The sequence below is a fragment of the Lutra lutra genome, chromosome 16, assembly GCF_902655055.1.
Source record: "Lutra lutra chromosome 16, mLutLut1.2, whole genome shotgun sequence".
NCBI lineage: Eukaryota > Metazoa > Chordata > Mammalia > Carnivora > Mustelidae > Lutra > Lutra lutra.
This window is the reverse complement of record NC_062293.1, coordinates 48911995-48932295: the sequence shown is the minus strand read 5'-3', so window position 1 is coordinate 48932295 and position 20301 is coordinate 48911995.

Genomic DNA, 20301 nt, shown 5'->3' with positions numbered 1-20301 from the left:
GTAAATTCTATGAGACTTAGACTGTACATTGTGGTTACTTCTGATCATTTTCAGCTCAGAGCGCAGTAGCACTACCTGTCCCCCACCCAGCCACCCAGCCGGCGTTCCTGGAGCAGGCTGCACATACCCTATGGGAGCCGTGGTGGGTGGAAAGAACCCTAGACTACACCTGTGGGGGGAATCTGTGCTCTGATCACTGGTTGCTGCTTCTGATCATGGCAGTCATTGTTGCAGGCCCCTCCCCCTCTGGCTGCCAGGAGACTTAATGGTCCAATGCCCTTCCCCTTCCTTCAGTTGTGCGTGTGTCTTTCCCCTTTCAGCAAATTCAGGACAAAAAAACAACGTCATTCAAAAACAAGTGCATGTACAGGGGAAATTAGAAACTGCATGTGCAAGGAAAGGCTCAGAGAAGACCTGAGAATCTAAGTTTATACCTCAGTCTGATCCTTGGCAAAGAGAAAGCTTACAACCATAAAAATAAAAGACAAAAAACAGGGAACCTTGGGGAAGGAGGAATATCTAATATTCAGTTATCACATGATTAGGTTTAAATGTCCATTGTTCAGCAAAAAATCACAAGCCAGATAAAGGAAAAGGAAAGTGGGGCACCTGGGTGGCTCAGTTGGTTAAGCCTTTGCTTTCAGCTCAGGTGATGATCTCAGGGTCTGCCTCGGGCTCTGTGTTTGACAGGGAGCCTGCTTTCCCCACTCTGTCTCTGCCTGCTGCTCTGCCTACTTGTGATCTCTCCCTCTCTGTCAAATAAATAAATAAAAAGCAAAAGTATGTCCCATTTAAAGAGAAAAAAAAAATCCACAGAATCTGTCCCTGAAAGATTTGATGGCAGATATACTGAACAAAGACTTTAAAACAACTGTCTTAAAAATGCTCACAAAACTAAAGGAAAATGTGAAAAAAGCCAAGAAAATGTGTGAACAAAATGGAAATAAAAAGAAACAAAATCCAGAGCTGAAAACTACAACTAAAATGAAGAATTCATAAGAGTGGCTCAAAGGCCAATATGAGCAGGTGGAAGAAAGAATCAGTGAACTTGAAGGTAAGACAGTGGACATCACTGACGCCTAACAGAAAAACTGAAGAAAAGTGAACAGAACCTAAGAGAACTATGGGGCACCATCAAAAGGATCAACATGTACATTGCGGGAATCCCAGGAGAGAAAGGGGCAGAGAACATTCAAAGAAAGAATGGCTAAAAAAACTACCCAAATCTGGTGAAAGACAGGAACATAAATATACAAGAAGCTCAGAAACTCCCAAGTAAAATGAACTCAGCAGCACAGTGAAAACATTCTAATCAAACTTCCAAAAGACAAGAGCAAATCTTTTTTTTTTTTTTTTTTTTTTTTGACAAGAGCAAATCTTGAAAGCAACAAGAGAGAAGCAAATGATCCCTCACAGGAGATTGTCAGAATACATAGAGATTTCTCACCAGAAATGTTGGAGGCCAGAGGACAGCATTGCCATTATATGTAAAGCGCTAAAGCAAACAACAACAACAAACCCTATCAACCAAGAATCCTGTATCCAGCAAAACTGTTCAAAATGGGAAAGAAAGCAAAATATTCCCAGATAAAAGGGGACTGTTTGTGACCACTAGACCTGCCCTGCAGGAAATGCTCACGGGAGTCCTGCAAGGCGAAAGGACAGGACACCATCAGCACCTCAAAGCCACATGGAGAAATAAAGATCTCAATAAATGTAGAACCTGGGCAGTTATGAAAGCTAGTATTGTAACAATTGCTTATAACTGTACTGCTTGTTTTCCACTTATTAGAGTAATAAGACTTATTAATGACTTTTAGTAAGACTTCCTAAATCAATACTAAATCAGTATTACTAATAACATTACTAATGACTTTTAAAGAAAAAGTCATTAGTAATGTAAACGTTAGTATTATTTTTTCATTTTTTATTTTTTTAAAGATTTTATTTATTTGACAGATCACAAGTAGGCAGAGAGGCAGGCAGAGAGAGTGGTGGGGGAAGCAGGCTCCCTGCCGAGCAGAGAGCCCGATGTGGTGCTCGATCTCAGGACCCTGGGACCATGACCCGAGCCAAAGGCAGAGGCTTTAACCCACTGAGCCACCCAGGCGCCCCAAAAGTTAGCATTATTTTAAGTTTAGTTTGTAATTCCAGATCTTGTTTTCAACATAATGTAGGAAACTAATGCATTTAGAAGAATTATTAGTTTATATTTTGAAGTACACAGTGTATAAAGATGTAATTTTGTGACATCAGCAACCAAAAGGAGTGGGAAAGGAGTCGAGTTTTTGTATGTTATTGAAGTTAATCTGCTATAAATTCACATTAGAGCATTCTAACTTTAGGATGTTAAATGTTGTCCCCCAGAGCAACCGCAGAAAAGATAGCTATAGTCTATACGCAAATGGAAATTAAAAAGGAATTTAAACATTTCACTACAAAAAAAAAAAAAAAAAAACACTGAAAGAAGACAGGAATGTAGGAAATGAGCAAAAAAGCTATAAGATGTATAGAAAACAGCACAATAACAGAAGTTAGCACCTCCTTGTTAGTAATCAAGGTAAATGGATTAAACCCTCCAATCAAAAGAGGTTAGCAGAATGGATAAAAATACATGATCCAATTCAATGCCCTCTACAAGAAACTCATTTGAGATCCAAAAACACAGTTGAAAGTGAAAGGGGGGAAAGGGTATTCCATGCAAATAACCAAAAGAGAGCAGGAGTGGTTATACTAATACAAAGTAAAATGGACTTTGAATCACAAAAGGCTGCAAGACAAAGAAGGGTTGTTTATATTAATAAAAGTCTCAATATGGCAAGAAGATATGACAATGACAAACAGTTACAAGACAGACAATCAAAATATATGAAGTAAAAAAATGGAATTGGGGGCGCCTGGGTGGCTCAGTGGGTTAAAGCCTCTGCCTTTGGCTCAGCTTATGATCCCAGGGTCTGGGATCGAGCCCTGCATTGGGCTTTCTGCCCAGCGGGGAACCTGCTTCCCCCTCTCTCTCTGGCTGCCTCTCTGCCTACTTGTGCTCTCTATCAAATAAATGAATCTTTTAAAAAAGTGGAATTGAAGGGATGAATAGACCATTCTATAAGAATAGATTTAAATACTCTACTCAATAATGAATAGAATGAGACAGAAGATAAGGAACTAGAGGGCCAAGCACAATGAACCAGCCAGATCTAACAGACAGACACAGAGCACTCCACCCAACAACAGTGGCACATAATGCTCTTCTCAAGGACACGTGGGTCATTTGCCAGGATAGACCATATGTGATGTCACAAATTAAATCTCGGTAGATTTTAAAAGATATACAGAGTATCTTCTCTGACCACAGTGGGATGAAGTTAGAAGCCAATAAGATGAAACAGGAAAATTCGCAAAATTGTGGAAGTTAAACAACATGCTTTTCATTTTTTAAAGATTTTATTTCAGAGAGCACACAAGTGGGGGGAGGGGCAGAGGGCGAGAATCTTTAAGCAGACTCCCCACTGAGCACGGAAGCTGACCGGCTTGAACTTTTGGCCTGGAAATCAAAAACTGAGCTAAGATCAAGACTTGGAAACAAACTACTGAACCACCCAGGCGCCCCAAAACAACATGCTTTTAAACAACCAGTGGACAAAGAAGGATTCACAAGGGAAATTAGAAAATACTCAGAGGTGAATGAAAATAAAGACACAATGTACCAAAACATGGGATGCAGCAAAGCAGTACTGGGGAAATTTGTAGATAAAACTGTTTACATTAGAACAAAGCAAAACAAAGATCTAAAAACAAAAAAGTGTTGTGTCTCTACCCCTTTTCAGTTGAAATAGCGCTATGTGTAAAAGGCAATTGATGTTCTGACTTTCAATCCAACAAGCTTTTGCAATGCATAGACTACGTAGTAAGCATAGTTCTTTCAAAACATTCTTTTTGAACTGTTAGGTAAGGAACGATTTCTGGGACAGCTGAGGGTACGGTGCCTTGAGTGACATCTGAGTCAGTGGTTTATTGTTCTCTATTCCTGTCCTTTTTTAATGTGTGACACTATTTACTTCCTCCTTTTCCTTTCTTTTTTCTTACTGATTGAATTCCTCCATTCAACAATTTTTTTAAAAAGATTTTATTTATTTATTTATTTGGAAGACAGAGATCAGAAGTAGGCGGAGAGGCAGGCAGAGAGAGAGGAGGAAGCAGGCTCCCTGCTGAGCAGAGAGCACGATGCGGGGCTCGATCCCAACACCCTGGGATCATGACCTGAGGGGAAGGCAGAGGCTTTAACCCACTGAGCCACCCAGGTGCCCCATTCAACAATATTTTTGAGTGCCTAAGAACACCGCACGTTATTCTGGGACTAGATATACAGCTCCCTGCTCTTTTGAAACTTAACATCTTGTGAGAAAGTTGATCAACAAACAACTTAGACAAGTGAGACTATTCACTGTGACTAGAACAAGAGAGAGCAATGAGAGAACAATGTGATATTGAATTGGAAGGTGCAGGAAGTCTCACTTCACAGGGAAGCTGAAACCTGAATAAGAAAGATCAGACTGTTTCTTCCTTTTTGTGTCTTTCTTTTTCCTTCACTCCGGCCTCTGGATTAAAACAAACAAACAAAAAGCAGAGATCAAGGAAATAGAGCATAGAGAGACAATAGAGAAAATTAATGAAACCAAAATTTGTTTCATCAAAAAGATTAACAAAATGGACCAGCCTTTAGCTAGATGAATTATAAAGAGAAGACTCAAATTACTAAAATCAGAAGTGAAAGTGACATTATACCTATTCTAATAAATAACATATATATCTAAAAATAAAGTGACATTACTCCCTCTAACAAAGAATATATATATATACCTAAAAATAAATAATAAAATTAAAATGATTATAAGAGAGCATTATGAACAATTGTGTGCCAACAAATTGAATAACCTAGATGAAATGGACAAATTCCTGGAAACACAAACCTATCAAGACAAAGTCATGAAGAACAGAAAATACGAATAGACCTATAACTAGTAAGGAGAGTGAATCAGTAATAATAATAAAAAAATCTCCCAAGAAAGAAAGTCCTGCTTTTTACTGGTGAATTCTACAAAACATTGGAACAACTAATACCACGTCTTTTCAAACTTTCCAATAACTTGAAGAGGAGAGAATACTTCCTAGTGCATTCTGAGCCACCATAATCCTAACACCAAAGCCAGGAAAACACCACAAGAAAACGACAGATGAATATCCCTTATACACACTGATGCAAGAATCTTCAACAGAATACTAACAAATAGCATAATAAAAGGACTGTACATCATGGCCAAGTGGGATTTATTCTTGAGATGTGAGGATGGTTCAACATAAGACAATCAGTGTAATATGCCATGTCAATTAGATGCAAGGGGAGGACGCCTGGGTGGCTTAGTGGATTAAAGCCTCTGCCTTTGGCTCAGGTCATGATCCCAGGATCTCTGCTCAGCAGGGAGCCTGTTTTCCCCTCTCTCTCTGCCTGCCTCTCTGCCTACTTGTAATCTCTCTCTGTCAAATAAATAAATAATCTTAAAAAAAAAAAGATGAAAGGGGAAAACTACACTCATCTCAACTGATGCAGAAAAAGCATTTGACAAAATTTAACACTCATGATTAAAAAAAACTCAACAAAATAGGAATAAAATATAATTATGTAATAAATACAAAATCATGTGTAATATATATTATAAATAATATACAATAAAACCTCTATATGAAAAACCTGCAGCACACCTAATACTCACTCGTGAAAGATTGAAAGCTTTTCCTCTAAGATTAGGAACAAGGCAAGGATACCCACTTTTACACAGTACTAGAAGTTTTAGCCAGAGTAATTAAGCAAGAGAAAGAAAAAGCATCCATATTGGAAAGGAAGTAGTAAAACTATTTCTCTTTGCAGATGAAATGCTCTTATATAGAGATAACCCTAAAGACTCCACTAAAAAGCTGTTAGATCTAATAAGGGAATTTGGCAAAGTTGTGGCATACAGAATCAACACACAATAAATAGTTGCATTTCTCTACACAATGAACAACCTGAAAATGGCATTACAAAAACAATTCCATTTATAATAACATCAAAAAGAATAAAATATTTAAGAATTAACCGAGGAAGTGACAACCTGTAAAATGAAAACTACAAGAAATTGAAAAGAAATTGAAGAAGACATAAATAAGTGGAAACACATTCCATGTTCAAGGGTTGGAAGATTTAATATCGTTAAAATGTCAATTTTAGCCAAAGCAATCTACAGATCCGATGCAATCCATATCAAAATCCCCAAAATGTGTTGTTGTTGTTTTTTTTGCAGAAATAGGAAAACCCATCCAAAAATTTATATGGAATTTCAAGGGGCTCCAAATAGCCAAAACAATCCTGAAAAAGAGCACAGCTAGAGGACTCAACACTTCCTGATTTCAAAACTTACTACAAAGATAACATAATCAGGGGCACTTGGGTGGCTCAGTGGGTTAAAGCCTCTGCTTTGGGCTCAGGTCGTGATCCCAGGGTCCTGGGATTGAGCCTCACATCAGGCTCTCTGCTCAGCAGGGAGCCTGCTTCCTCTCTCTCTGCCTGCCTCTCTGCTTACTTGTGATCTCTGTCTGTCAAATGAATAAATAAAAAATCTTAAAAAAAAAAAAAAAGAATGTCCCATTAAATACTAGTAGTATTTAACACCTCTTTTTAACTCCTGCTAAAATTAGTGTCTTATCTTTTTATTTTGGATACTGTTTTACAGTCTGTTTTATCTGCTGTCAATATGGCAGGTCCACCTCTTATGGTTGCCATCTGCATGGTGCATATTTTCCCATCCTCTGACTTTGAAGCTATTTGTGTCTTTGAGTCTACAGTGTGTCTCTTGTGGACAGCATATGTATGAGCTTGCCTTTTTAGTGTGTCTGACAATCTCTGCTTTTTGATTTGGAGTTCTGGGTCTACCCTCATGTAATGGAATCCTTGATGTGGTTAGATGCACAGCTGCCATTTTGCTGTTTTCTGTATCTCTTATTATGTCCATTTCCGTATGCCTGTATGTTTCTCTATGACATACAGAAAATATTTAAGACTTAAAAATCTTTTTTTTTAGATTTATCTATTTCTTATTATTTGACAGGGGGGTGGGAGGGAACACAAGCAGGGGGAGCGGCAGGCAGAGGGAGAAGCAGGATCTCCACTGAGCAGGAAGCCCGATGTGGGGCTCCATCCCAGGACTCTGGGATCATGACCTGAGCAGAAGGCAGATGCTTAACGACTGACCCACCCAGGCGCCCCAAGACTTAAAAATGTTTTTACTGTGGTAACATATGTAACCTAAAATATGCCATTTAAACTATTTAGAAGAGTACACATCAGTAGCATAATTATATTTATACTGTGTCTCATGTCTTTTTGCTCCTGTTTTTAATGTCCTCATTTTTTGTTGAATGAGTAAGGAATATTTTTAGTACATAATTTTAATTTCTTATTTTAAACCTCTTTTTTAAACTTTTATTATTCATTTGTTTGTTCACTTATTTAAGTTGCTCTGGGGATTAAAATATGCATCTTTTAATTTATCACAATCTAGGGGCACCTGGGTGGCTCAGTGGGTTAAGCCTCTGCCTTCAGCTCAGGTCATGATCCCAGCTGAACTATTCGGATTCCCACCAACAGTGTAGAAAAGTTCCAATTTCTCTACATCTTTGCCAACGTCTTTTATTATTTTGATAATAGCCATCCTAACACATGTGAGGTGACATCTTGTCGTGGTCTTGATTGGCATTTCCTTGATGATTAGTGACATTAAGCATCTTTTCATGTGCCCATTGGGCAACTGTATGTTTCTTTTAGAGAAGTGTCTATTCATCTTTAGTCCATTTTTTAATATGAGTTATTTTTCTTCTGCTATTGAGTTCCAGGGGTTTCTTGTATCTTTTGGAAACTAACCTCTTATCTGATACATGGTTTGCATAGACTTTCTAAAAAGACTTAATTTTTAAAATTTATTTTGTTGGGGCATCTGGGTGGCCTAGTCTATTGAGCCTCTGCCTTCAGTTCAGGTCGTGATCTCAGGGTCCTGGGATGGAGCCTTGTATTGGGCTCCCTGCTCAGCAGGAGTCTGCTTCTCTGTTTCCCTCTGTGATCTCCCTCGCTCTCACTCTCAAATAAATAAATTAAAATCTTTAAGAAAATTTAAAAAATGAAATTATTTTATTGACGTATAGTTGACACATGGTGTCACATTAGTCTCAGGTGTACAACATAGTGATTGGACGCGTGTGCACATTATGCACAAATGTAGCTACAATCTGTCACTGTACAACCCTATTACAGTATCACTGACTATATTGTCTATGCTGTGCCTTTCATCCCTGTGACTTACTCACCCAAACTGGAAGCTTCTATTTGCCACGCCCCTTCACTCATTTTGCCCATTTCCCCACCTCTGTCCTTCTGGCAACAAGTGGTTTTGTTCTCTGTATTTATGGGCATATTTCTACTTTTGTTTGCTTGTTTGTTTAGATTCCACACATAAGTGAAATCATATGGTATTTGTCTTTCTCTGCTTGACTTATTTCACTTAGTATAATACCCTCGAGGTCCATCCATGTTGTTGAGAACGACAAGCTCTCGTCCTTTTCTATGGCCGAGTAATATTCCATCATATATACATACATCTTCTTTATCTGTTCATCATTTTTTAAAAAATATTTTATTTATTTGAGAGGGAATGAAAGATAGAGAGAGCATGAGAGAAGGCACGAGATGGGGGAGAATTAGAGGGAGAAGCAGACTCATCACTGAGCAGGGAGTCTGGATCCTGGGACTCCAGGATCATGGCCTAAGCTGAAGGCAGTCACTTAACCAACTGAGACCCCCTAGGTGCCCTATCCATTCATTTGTTGATGGACCTTGGGCTGCTTGCATACATGACTATTGTAAATAATGTTTCTATGAACATAGGGAGATATATATCTATATATCTATATATATAGATATAGATATATATAAGATATATATATCTTTTTGAATTAGTGTTTTCTTTTTTTTAAGTAATTAATTATTTATTTATTTGACAGGCAGAGATCACAAGTAGGCAGAGAGGCAGGGAGAGAGAGCGAGGAGGAAGCAGGCTCCCCACCGAGCAGAGAGCCCGATGCGGGGCTCGATCCCAGGACCCTGGGATCATGACCCGAGCCGAAGGCAGAGGCTTTAACCCACTGAGCCACCCAGGTGCCCCTGAATTAGTGTTTTCAGTTTCTTTGGGTAAATATCCAGTTATGGAATTACTGGATCATATAGTATTTCTATATTTAATTATTTAAGGAAACTCTATACTGTTTTCCACAGGAACAACACCAACTTACATTTGTACCAACAGTGATCAAGGGTTCCTTTTTCCCCACATCCTCACCAACACTTGTTATTTCTTGTCTTTTTTGTTTTAACCATTACGATAGATGTGAGGTGGTATCTCACTATGGTTTTGTTTTGTGCTTCCCTGATGCTGAGTGATGTTGAGCATCCTTTCATGTGTCTGTTGGCCGTCTGGACGTCTCCTTTGGGAAAATGTCTATACAGGTCCTCTGCCCATTTTTTTAAAACAGATTTTTAAAAAAAAGATTTTATTTATTTATTTGACAGACAGAAATCACAAGTAGGCAGAGAGGCAGGCAGAGAGAGAGAGAGAAGCAGGCTCCCTGCTGAGCAGAGAGCCCGATGCAGGGCTCGATCCCAGGACCCTGAGATCATGACCTGAGCCGAAGGCAGCGGCTTAACCCACTGAGCCACCCAGGCGCCCCTAAAAGGCAATTTATTGAGTGGAAGAAGATATTTGCAAATAATATATCCAATAAGGAGTTAATACCCAAGTTCTACACCAAAAAAAATCTGCTTTGGGGTGCCTTGGTGGCTCAGTGGGTTAAAGCCTCTGCCTTCAGCTCAGGTCATGATCTCAGGGTCCTGGGATTGAGTCCCGCATCGGGTTCTCTGCTCAGCAGGGAGCCTGCTTCCCTCTCTCTCTCTGCCTGCTTCTCTGTCTACTTGTGATCTCTCTCTGTCAAATAAATAAATAAAATCTTTAAAAAAAATAAATTGCCTTTTAATTTTGTTCATGGCTTCCTTTCCTGTACAAAACTTTTTATTTAAGTGTAGTTCCAATAGTTAACTTTTACTTTTGTTTCCCTTGCCTATGGAGACATATCTAGAAAGAAGTTGTTACAGCTGATGTCAGAGAGATTACTGCCTATATTCTCTTCTATGAGTTTTATCATTTCAGGTCTCACATTTAGGTCTTTAATACATTTTGAGTTTACTTTTGTGCATGGTGTAAAAGACTTAATTTCTTTATTTTTTTTAAGATTTTATTTATTGATTTGAGAGACAGAGCATGAGCAGGGGGAGGGGCAGAGGAAGAGGGACAAGCAGACTCCATGCTGAGCACAGAGTCTGATGTGGGACGTGATCCCAGGACCCCAAGATCAGGACCTGAGCTGAGGTCAGACACTTAACTCACTGAGCCACCCAGGTGCCCCAAGACTTAATTTCTTAAGAACATCTTAGGTTTGCTGCAAAATTGAGGGGAAGCTACAAAGATTTCCCATACATCCTCTGTCCCCATACAGGCACAGCCTCCCCCATTATTTTTTTCTCAATTTTTTTAGAGAGAGAGAGCCTGTGTGCATGAGTAGAGGGGCAGAGGGAGAGGGAGGGAGAGAATCTTAAGCAGACTCCATGCCCTGTGTGGAACCCATTGTAGGGTTCGATCCCATGACCCCGTGGTCATGACCTGAGCTGAAACCAAGAGTTGGATGCTTAACCAGGTGCCCCTGCTTCCCCATTATAACATTTCCCACCAGAGTTGTTGGTTACAATTGAGGAAACTGGCTGTTTGCATAGACTTTAAAAATGATTTCTATTTCTCTAATGAGTATCTATTGATTCATTATCGTTATATTTAATTATTTGAACTTATTTATAACATGTACTTCGAAGTGTTTTTTCTACTATTTCCAACACCTGTGTCCACTCAGAGTCAGTTTGCATTGGCTGCTGTGTTCCCCACATGTTGGTCACACTTTCCTGTTGCTTTGCATGTCTATTAAGTTTTGGTTGCAAACTGGACATCTTAGATAATATAGCAGAGCAATTCTGGATTCTATTTTTTTTTTTTTTTGTAAGGTTGTTTTTCTTTGAAAACTTGCCTGGACTTAACATGTAGAGTCTCTCCCTCTGTAGGGTGGCATTGGCGTGTCTGCTTAGTTTTTTTTTTTGAGTCTTAGTTTTATTAATTCCTAGAGGTCACCACTTGGTCTTCCTAATGTGGTAGTCAGCCAGTGATTTATGTAGAGGTTGAACCCAAATACTTTTGAGCCTATAAGACTCCCCATCCTCTGCTGACCAACTTGTTTGTGGGTTGGGAATCCTTTCAAGCGTCCACTGGCTCTCATTTTTCCCTGGCTTCTCCAATTCCTGCACAGCTCCCCAGTTAGCCAGGGAGGGGTGGAGAGTGTAGGTCAGCTTTTCTATGGTTTTCTCCATTTCGGGATCTTGTTGTCATATTCCTGGCTGGTCTGGAGGGTCAAGCTGGCAAGCCTTCAGGTTTGTTTGTTCGTTTGTTCCCAACTGAACCACCACTTTTTGCCAGAAAAACTAAAAACCTAAAAGGTTTTTGGAGCCAGTCCCACATTAATAAGACTACCATTTTTGCCAAACAAACTGGAAGCGTGAAGAGATGGGAGCAGCCTCAGTCGACAGGGCCAGGGACTCCTGCTACTCCTATCCTCAGCTGCAGCAATTTTTAAAAAAATGATGCTTCTCATTTGGTTGTCTGCCTTTGGTGGATTTCTGGTGCCCTGAAGCAGTGGGGTGTGTGTGCGTGTGTGTGTGTGTGTGTGTGTGTGTAGTGGGATTTTTTGGTTTGTTTTTTATTTTTTATTTTTTTGTGTGTACCCAGAGGACTTGACTACCTCTGTATGCTGCCATAACTGAAGTCCCTCTTCTCATTCTGTATTATCATTTCAGGTGAAGAAAGTGAGGCTCAAAGAGATAAAGCAATTTGCTCTTGGTCATACAGCTAGGAAGTAGGGGTTCCAGAATTAAACTCAGGAGCTCTATTTTAAAGAAAAGCAAAAAACAAAAAAACCCACAGTGTTATTGAAATATAATTGGCATACAGTAATTTATACTCATTGAAACCATCCAGTCTGACAAATTTTGACATATACAGCTGCACATCACCACTAAGATAATGAACATATCATGGTGTGTGTTTTTGGCAACCCCCTTCCCTTCCCACCATCTCCAGGCAACCACAGATTTACTTACAGTCACTCTAGTTGGCCTTTCCTAGAATTGCATGTCATGGAACCATATAGTGCATATGTTGTTGTGTCTTTTTTCACTCAACCTTATTGAAATTCACCCATATGGTCGTTTATATTGGTTTATATTTATTCTTACTGCTAAATAGTCTTTTATCCATAGATGGGTGAAGATTTGGTTATTTATCTGGTGATGGACACTGGTGTTGTGTCTCGGCTTGGGCTATTACTCATAAACCTGCTGGGAACATCTGAGTTCAAGTCTTTGTGTAGATACATAGACACATGCTTTCATTTCTCTTGGGTGAGATTTAGGAGTGGGATAGCTGGATCAGATGGAAGGTGTAAGTTTGATATTTTTAATGAACTTTTAATTTGGAATGATTTCAGATTTGCTGAAAAGTTTCCAAGGCAGCACAGAGAGTTCCCGTCTACTCTTCCTCCAGTTTCCCTTACTGTTAGTTTTACACTGCTGTCATGCGTTTGTCAAAGTGAAGAAACAGACATTGGTGTATTACTATTTTTTTTAAGATTTTAATTATTTATTTGACAGACAGAGATCACAAGTAGGCAGAGAAGCAGGCAGAGAGAGAGGAGGAAGCAGGTTCCCTGCCGAGCAGAGAGCCCGATGCGGGACTCGATCCCAGGACCCCGAGATCATGACCCGAGCCAAAGGCAGAGGCTCAACCCACTGAGCCACTCAGGCGCCCTAATAAATACATGTTTTAAAAATATATCAGGGGTGCCTGTGTGGCTAGGTGGGTTAAAGCCTCTACCTTCAGCTCAGGTCATGGTCCAGGGATCCTGCGATCGAGCCCCACATCGGGCTCTCTGCTTGTCGGGGAGCCTGCTTTTCCCTCTCTCTCTGCCTGCCTCTCTGCCTCCTTGTGATCTCTGACAAGTAAATAAATAAAACCTTTAAAAATATATCATATCAGGGGTACATAACATTTACACATCTCTGGTGATGTCAACTGTCACTTGGTTAAGGTGATGTTTACCAGGTTTCTCCATGTAAACTTTATTTTTCTCCTTCCCCTACTGTAGTCACTAAGTCTAGGCCACCTTCAAAGGGGCAGGGAGATTTCATTCTCCCTCCCGTGGCAGGAAATAGCTATATAAACTATTCGGAATTCTTCTGTGAAGACTTGTATCTTCTCTTTTGTTTCTTTCTTCGGTCATTTCTTAATTTCAGTATGGAATCGTGCATATTTATCTGATACTTGGGTTATAATCCAACACTGCATCATTTACTTTGTTTCTCAAACTGCTCCAGTTTTGGCCACTGAGGGTTCTTTCAGGTTAACTCCTGTGTCCTTTCGTCATGCTGCCAAGTCCACATCCTTACTTTCTGGTAATACAAGATGCCTAAAACATGGCTTACGAGTTCCCTGCCCAATCCTAGAATCAGCTATTTCTTCAACGAGTCCAGCTTCCTTTTATTGAAGAACAGTGTTTAGAAACTGAGATCTGGAAGCAAGGGATGCTCACTGCTCCTGGGGTCTCATTGCGTCCGGACCTCTTGGGGGACTGAGGTATGTGATATATGTATGTCAAAACTGACATATGACATATAGTAATATACATCCTAGGCTACCCATGACCTCACTGTGGTATCTCTGACTCCAGTCCAGTATCATAGGGATCTGACTTCTTATCCCATCCAACAGAACGAACCCTGGCTCCTACTATCGGACAAGCATTTACTAACCCAGTCATCCCCAGCAGGCATGTAAGCAGTTCCCTGTACCAAGTAGAGTAGATGTACCAAGTACCAAGTACCAATGTACCAAGTAGAGTAGAGTGTTTATGTCCAGTCCCTTTTGTGTTTAGCCTCATAGTTTCCAGTCAAAACATGATTTTCCAAAGTCACTCTTTCCCCCCGAATCTGAGGGTCTGTATATTTTTTTAATTTTAGGTTTTTTTTTTTTAAGATTTTATTTTTTTATTTGACAGAGAGAGAGAGAGAGATCACAAGTAGGCAGAGAGGCAGGCAGAGAGAGAGTGAGAGAGGGAAGCAGGCTCCCTGCTGATAGGAGAGCCTGATGCGGGGCTGGATCCCAGGACCCTGAGATCATGACCTGAGCCCAAGGCAGAGGCTTAACCCACTGAGCCACCCAGGCGCCCCCTGAGGGTTTGTATTTAACAGAGGGAAGTCATGGAGACCGGTTACAAGGAGGAGATGGTAGAGGAGTTATCATTTCCTTTCTTTTTTTTTTCTTTAAGGTTTTATTTATTTCTTAGAGACAGTGAGAGAGGGAACACATCAGGGGGAGTGGGAGAGGGAGAAGCAGGCTTCCTACAGAGTGGGGATCCCGAAGGAGCATTTTTATTTTTTTATTTTATTATTTTTTTAAGATTTTATTTATTTATTTATTTGACAGACAGAGATCACAAGTAGGCAGAGAGGCAGGCAGAGAGAGAGAGAGAGGAGGAAGCAGGCTCCCTGCAGAGCAGAGAGCCCGATGTGGGGCTCGATCCCAGGACCCCGGGATCATGACCTGAGCCGAAGGCAGAGGCTTTAACCCACTGAGCCACCCAGGCACCCCAGCATTTTTATTTTTGAAGACTGTTATGTGAAAGAGAAAATGTGGGGCGCCTGGGTGGCTCAGCGGTTTAAAGCCTCTGCCTTCGGCTCCGGTCATGATCTCGGGGTCCTGGGATCCAGCCCCCCATTGGGCTTTCTGCTTGATGGGGAGGCTGCTTCCCCCTCTCTCTCTGCCGGCCTCTTGCCTATTTGTGATCTCTGTCTGTCAAATAAATAAACAGAATCTTTTTTTTTTTTTTTTTTTTGCAAGGTGCACTTTCATTTTTTTTTTAATTTTTTTATTTTTTTCAGCATAACAGTATTCATTATTTTTGCACCACACCCAGTGCTCCATGCAATCCGTGCCCTCTACAATGCCCACCACCTGGTGCCCCCAACCTCCCACCCCCCACCCCTTCAAAATTCTCAGATCGTTTTTCAGAGTCCATAGTCTCTCATGGTTCACCTCCCCTTCCAATTTCCCTCAACTCCCTTCTCCTCAACATCTCCCCTTGTCCTCCATGCTATTTGTTATGCTCCACAAATAAGTGAAACCATATGATAATTGACTCTCTCTGCTTGACTTATTTCACTCAGCATAATCTCTTCCAGTCCCGTCCATGTTGCTACAAAACTTGGGGATTCATCCTTTATTATTATTTTTTTTTTACACCTTTATAAACATATATTTTTATCCCCAGGGGTACAGGTCTGCGAATCGCCAGGTTTACACACTTCACAACACTCACCATAGCACATACCCTCCCCGATATCCATAACCCCACCCCCTCTCCCAACCCCCTCCCCCCATCAACCCTCAGTTTGTTTTGTGAGATTAAGAGTCACTTATGGTTTGTCTCCCTCCCAATCCCATCTTGTTTCATTTACTCTTCTCCTACCCCCTCGACCCCCCATGTTGCATCTCCTCTCCCTCATATCAGGGAGATCATATGATAGTTGTCTTTCTCCGATTGACTTATTTCGCTAAGCATGATACCCTCTAGTTCCATCCACGTTGTCGCAAATGGCAAGATTTCATTTCTTTTGATGGCTGCATAGTATTCCATTGTGTATATATACCACATCTTCTTTATCCATTCGTCTGTAGATGGACATCTAGGTTCTTTCCATAGTTTGGCTATTGTAGACATCGCTGCTATAAACATTCGGGTGCACGTGCCCCTTCGGATCACTATGTTTATATCTTTAGGGTAAATACCCAGCAGTGCAATTGCTGGGTCATAGGGTAGTTCTATTTTCAACATTTTGAGGAACCTCCATGCTGTTTTCCAGAGTGGTTGTACCAGCTTGCATTCCCACCAACAGTGTAGGAGGGTTCCCCTTTCTCCGCATCCTCGCCAGCATCTGTCATTTCCTGACTTGTTAATTTTAGCCATTCTGACTGGTGTGAGGTGATATCTCATGGTGGTTTTGATTTGTATTTCCCTGATGCCGAGTGATATGGAGCACTTTTTCATGTGTCTGTTGGCCATCTGGATGTCTTCTTTGCAGAAATGTCTGTTCATGTCCTCTGCCCATTTCTTGATTGGATTATTTGTTCTTTGGGTGTTGAGTTTGCTAAGTTCTTTATAGATTTTGGACACTAGCCCTTTATCTGATATGTCATTTGCAAATATCTTCTCCCATTCTGTCAGTTGTCTTTTGGTTTTGTTCACTGTTTCCTTTGCTGTGCAAAAGCTTTTGATCTTGGGCGCCTGGGTGGCTCAGTGGGTTAAAGCCTCTGCCTTCAGCTCAGGTCATGATCTCGGGGTCCTGGGATCAAGCCCTGCATTGGGCTCTCTGCTCAGTGGGGAGCCTGCTTCCTCCTCTCTCTCTCTCTCTCTCTGCCTGACTCTCTGCCTACGTGTGATCTCTCTCTCTCTGTCAAATAAATAAATAAAATCTTAAAAAAAAAAAAAAAAGCTTTTGATCTTGATAAAATCCCAAAAGTTCATTTTTGCCCTTGCTTCCCTTGCCTTTGGTGATGTTCCTAGGAAGATGTTGCTGCGGCTGACGTCGAAGAGGTTGCTGCCTGTGTTTTCCTCGAGGATTTTGATGGATTCCTTTCTCACATTGAGATCCTTCATCCATTTTGAGTCTATTTTCGTGTGTGGTGTAAGGAAATGATCCAATTTCATTTTTCTGCATGTGGCTGTCCAATTTTCCCAACACCATTTATTGAAGAGGCTGTCTTTGTTCCATTGGACATTCTTTCCTGCTTTGTCGAAGATGAGTTGACCATAGAGTTGAGGGTCCATTTCTGGGCTCTCTATTCTGTTCCATTGATCTATGTGTCTGTTTTTGTGCCAGTACCATGCTGTCTTGATGATGACAGCTTTATAATAGAGCTTGAAGTCCGGAATTGTGATGCCACCAACTTTGGCTTTCTTTTTCAATATTCCTTTGGCTATTCGAGGTCTTTTCTGGTTCCATATAAATTTTAGGATTATTTGTTCCATTTCTTTGAAAAAAATGGATGGTACTTTGATAGGAATTGCATTAAATGTGTAGATTGCTTTAGGTAGCATAGACATTTTCACAATATTTATTCTTCCAATCCAGGAGCATGGAACATTTTTCCATTTCTTTGTGTCTTCCTCAATTTCTTTCATGAGTACTTTATAGTTTTCTGAGTATAGATTCTTAGTCTCTTTGGTTAGGTTTATTCCTAGGTATCTTATAGTTTTGGGTGCAATTGTAAATGGGATGGACTCCTTAATTTCTCTTTCTTCTGTCTTGTTGTTGGTGTAGAGAAATGCAACTGATTTCTGTGCATTGATTTTATATCCTGACACTTTACTGAATTCCTGTACAAGTTCTAGCAGTTTTGGAGTGGAGTCTTTTGGGTTTTCCACATAGAGTATCATATCATCTGCGAAGAGTGATAGTTTGACTTCTTCTTTGCCGATTTGGATGCCTTTAATTTCCTTTTGTTGTCTGATTGCTGAGGCTAGGACTTCAGGTACTATGTTGAATAGCAGTGGTGATAACGGACATCCCTGCCGTGTTCCTGACCTTAGCGGAAAAGCTTTCAGTTTTTCTCCATTGAGAATGATATTTGCAGTGGGTTTTTCATAGATGGCTTTGATAATATTGAGGTATGTGCCGTCTATCCCTACACTTTGAAGAGTTTTGATCAGGAAGGGATGCTGTACTTTGTCAAATGCTTTTTCAGCATCTATGGAGAGTATCATATGGTTCTTGTTCTTTCTTTTATTAATGTGTTGTATCACATTGATTGATTTGCGGATGTTGAACCAGCCTTGCAGCCCTGGAATAAATCCCACTTGGTCGTGGTGAATAATCCTTTTAACGTACTGTTGAATCCTATTGGCTAGTATTTTGGCGAGAATTTTTGCATCTGTGTTCATCAAGGATATTGGTCTGTAGTTCTCTTTTTTGTTGGGATCCTTGTCTGGTTTTGGGATCAAGGTGATGCTGGCCTCATAAAATGAGTTTGGAAGTTTTCCTTCTATTGCTATTTTTTGGAACAGTTTCAGGAGAATAGGAATTAGTTCTTCTTTAAATGTTTGGTAGAATTCCCCCGGGAAGCCGTCTGGCCCTGGGCTTTTGTTTGTTTGGAGATTTTTGATGACTGTTTCAATCTCCTTACTGGTTATGGGTCTGTTCAGGCTTTCTATTTCTTCCTGGTTCAGTTGTGGTAGTTTATATGTCTCTAGGAATGCATCCATTTCTTCCAGATTGTCCAATTTGTTGGCGTAGAGTTGCTCATAGTATGTTCTTATAATTGTCTGTATTTCTTTGGTGTTCGTTGTGATCTCTCCTCTTTCATTCATGATTTTATTGATTTGGGTCCTCTCTCTTTTCTTTTTGATAAGTCTGGCCAGGGGTTTATCAATCTTATTAATTCTTTCAAAGAACCAGCTCCTAGTTTCGTTGATTTGTTCTATTGTTTTTTTGGTTTCTATTTCATTGATTTCTGCTCTGATCTTTATGATTTCTCTTCTCCTGCTGGGTTTAGGGTTTCTTTCTTGTTCTTTCTCCAGCTCCTTTAGGTGTAGGGTTAGGTTGTGTACCTGAGACCTTTCTTGTTTCTTGAGAAAGGCTTGTACCGCTATATATTTTCCTCTCAGGACTGCCTTTGTTGTGTCCCACAGATTCTGAACTGTTGTGTTTTCATTATCATTTGTTTCCATAATTTTTTTCAATTCTTCTTTGATTTCCTGGTTGACCCATTCATTCTTTAGAAGGATGCTATTTAGTCTCCATGTATTTGGGTTCTTTCCAAATTTCCTCTTGTTATTGAGTTCTAGCTTTAGAGCATTGTGGTCTGAAAATATGCAGGGAATGATCCCAATCTTTTGATACTGGTTGAGATTTGATTTAGGACCAAGAATGTGATCTATTCTGGAGAATGTTCCATGTGCACTAGAGAAGAATGTGTATTCTGTTGCTTTGGGATGAAATGTTCTGAATATATCTGTGATGTCCATCTGGTCCAGTGTGTCATTTAAGGCCTTGATTTCCTTGTTGATCTTTTGCTTGGATGATCTGTCCATTTCAGTGAGGGGAGTGTTAAAATCCCCTACTATGATTGTATTCTTGTCGATGTGTTTCTTTGATTTTGTTATTAATTGGTTTATATAGTTGGCTGCTCCCACGTTAGGGGCATAGATATTTAAAATTGTTAGATCTTCTTGTTGGACAGTTCCTTTGAGTATGATATAGTGTCCTTCCTCATCTCTTATTATAATCTTTGGCTTAAAATCTAATTGATCTGATATAAGGATTGCCACTCCTGCTTTCTTCTGATGTCCATTAGCATGGTAAATTCTTTTCCACCCCCTCACTTTAAACCTGGAGGTGTCTTCGGGTGTAAGATGAGTTTCTTGTAGGCAACATATAGATGGTTTTTGTTTTTTTATCCATTCTGATACCCTGTGTCTTTTGATTGGGGCATTTAGCCCATTAACATTCAGGGTAAGTATTGAGAGATATGAATTTAGTGCCATTGTATTGCCTGTAAGGTGACTGTTATTGTATATTGTCTCTGTTTCTTTCTGATCTACTACTTTGAGGGTCTCTCTTTGCTTAGAGGACCCCTTTCAATATTTCCTGTAGAGCTGGTTTGGTATTTGCAAATTCTTTCAGTTTTTGTTTGTCCTGGAAGCTTTTAATCTCTCCGTCTATTTTCAATGATAGCCTAGCTGGATATAGTATTCTTGGCTGCATGTTTTTCTCATTTAGTACTCTGAATATATCATGCCAGCTCTTTCTGGCCTGCCAGGTCTCTGTGGATAAGTCTGCTGCCAATCTAATATTTTTACCATTGTACGTTACAGACTTCTTTTCCCGGGCTGCTTTCAGGATCTTTTCTTTGTCACTAAGACTTGTCAATTTTACTATTAGGTGACGGGGTGTGGACCTATTCTTATTGATTTTGAGGGGGGTTCTCTGAACCTCCTGGATTTTGATGCTTGTTCCCT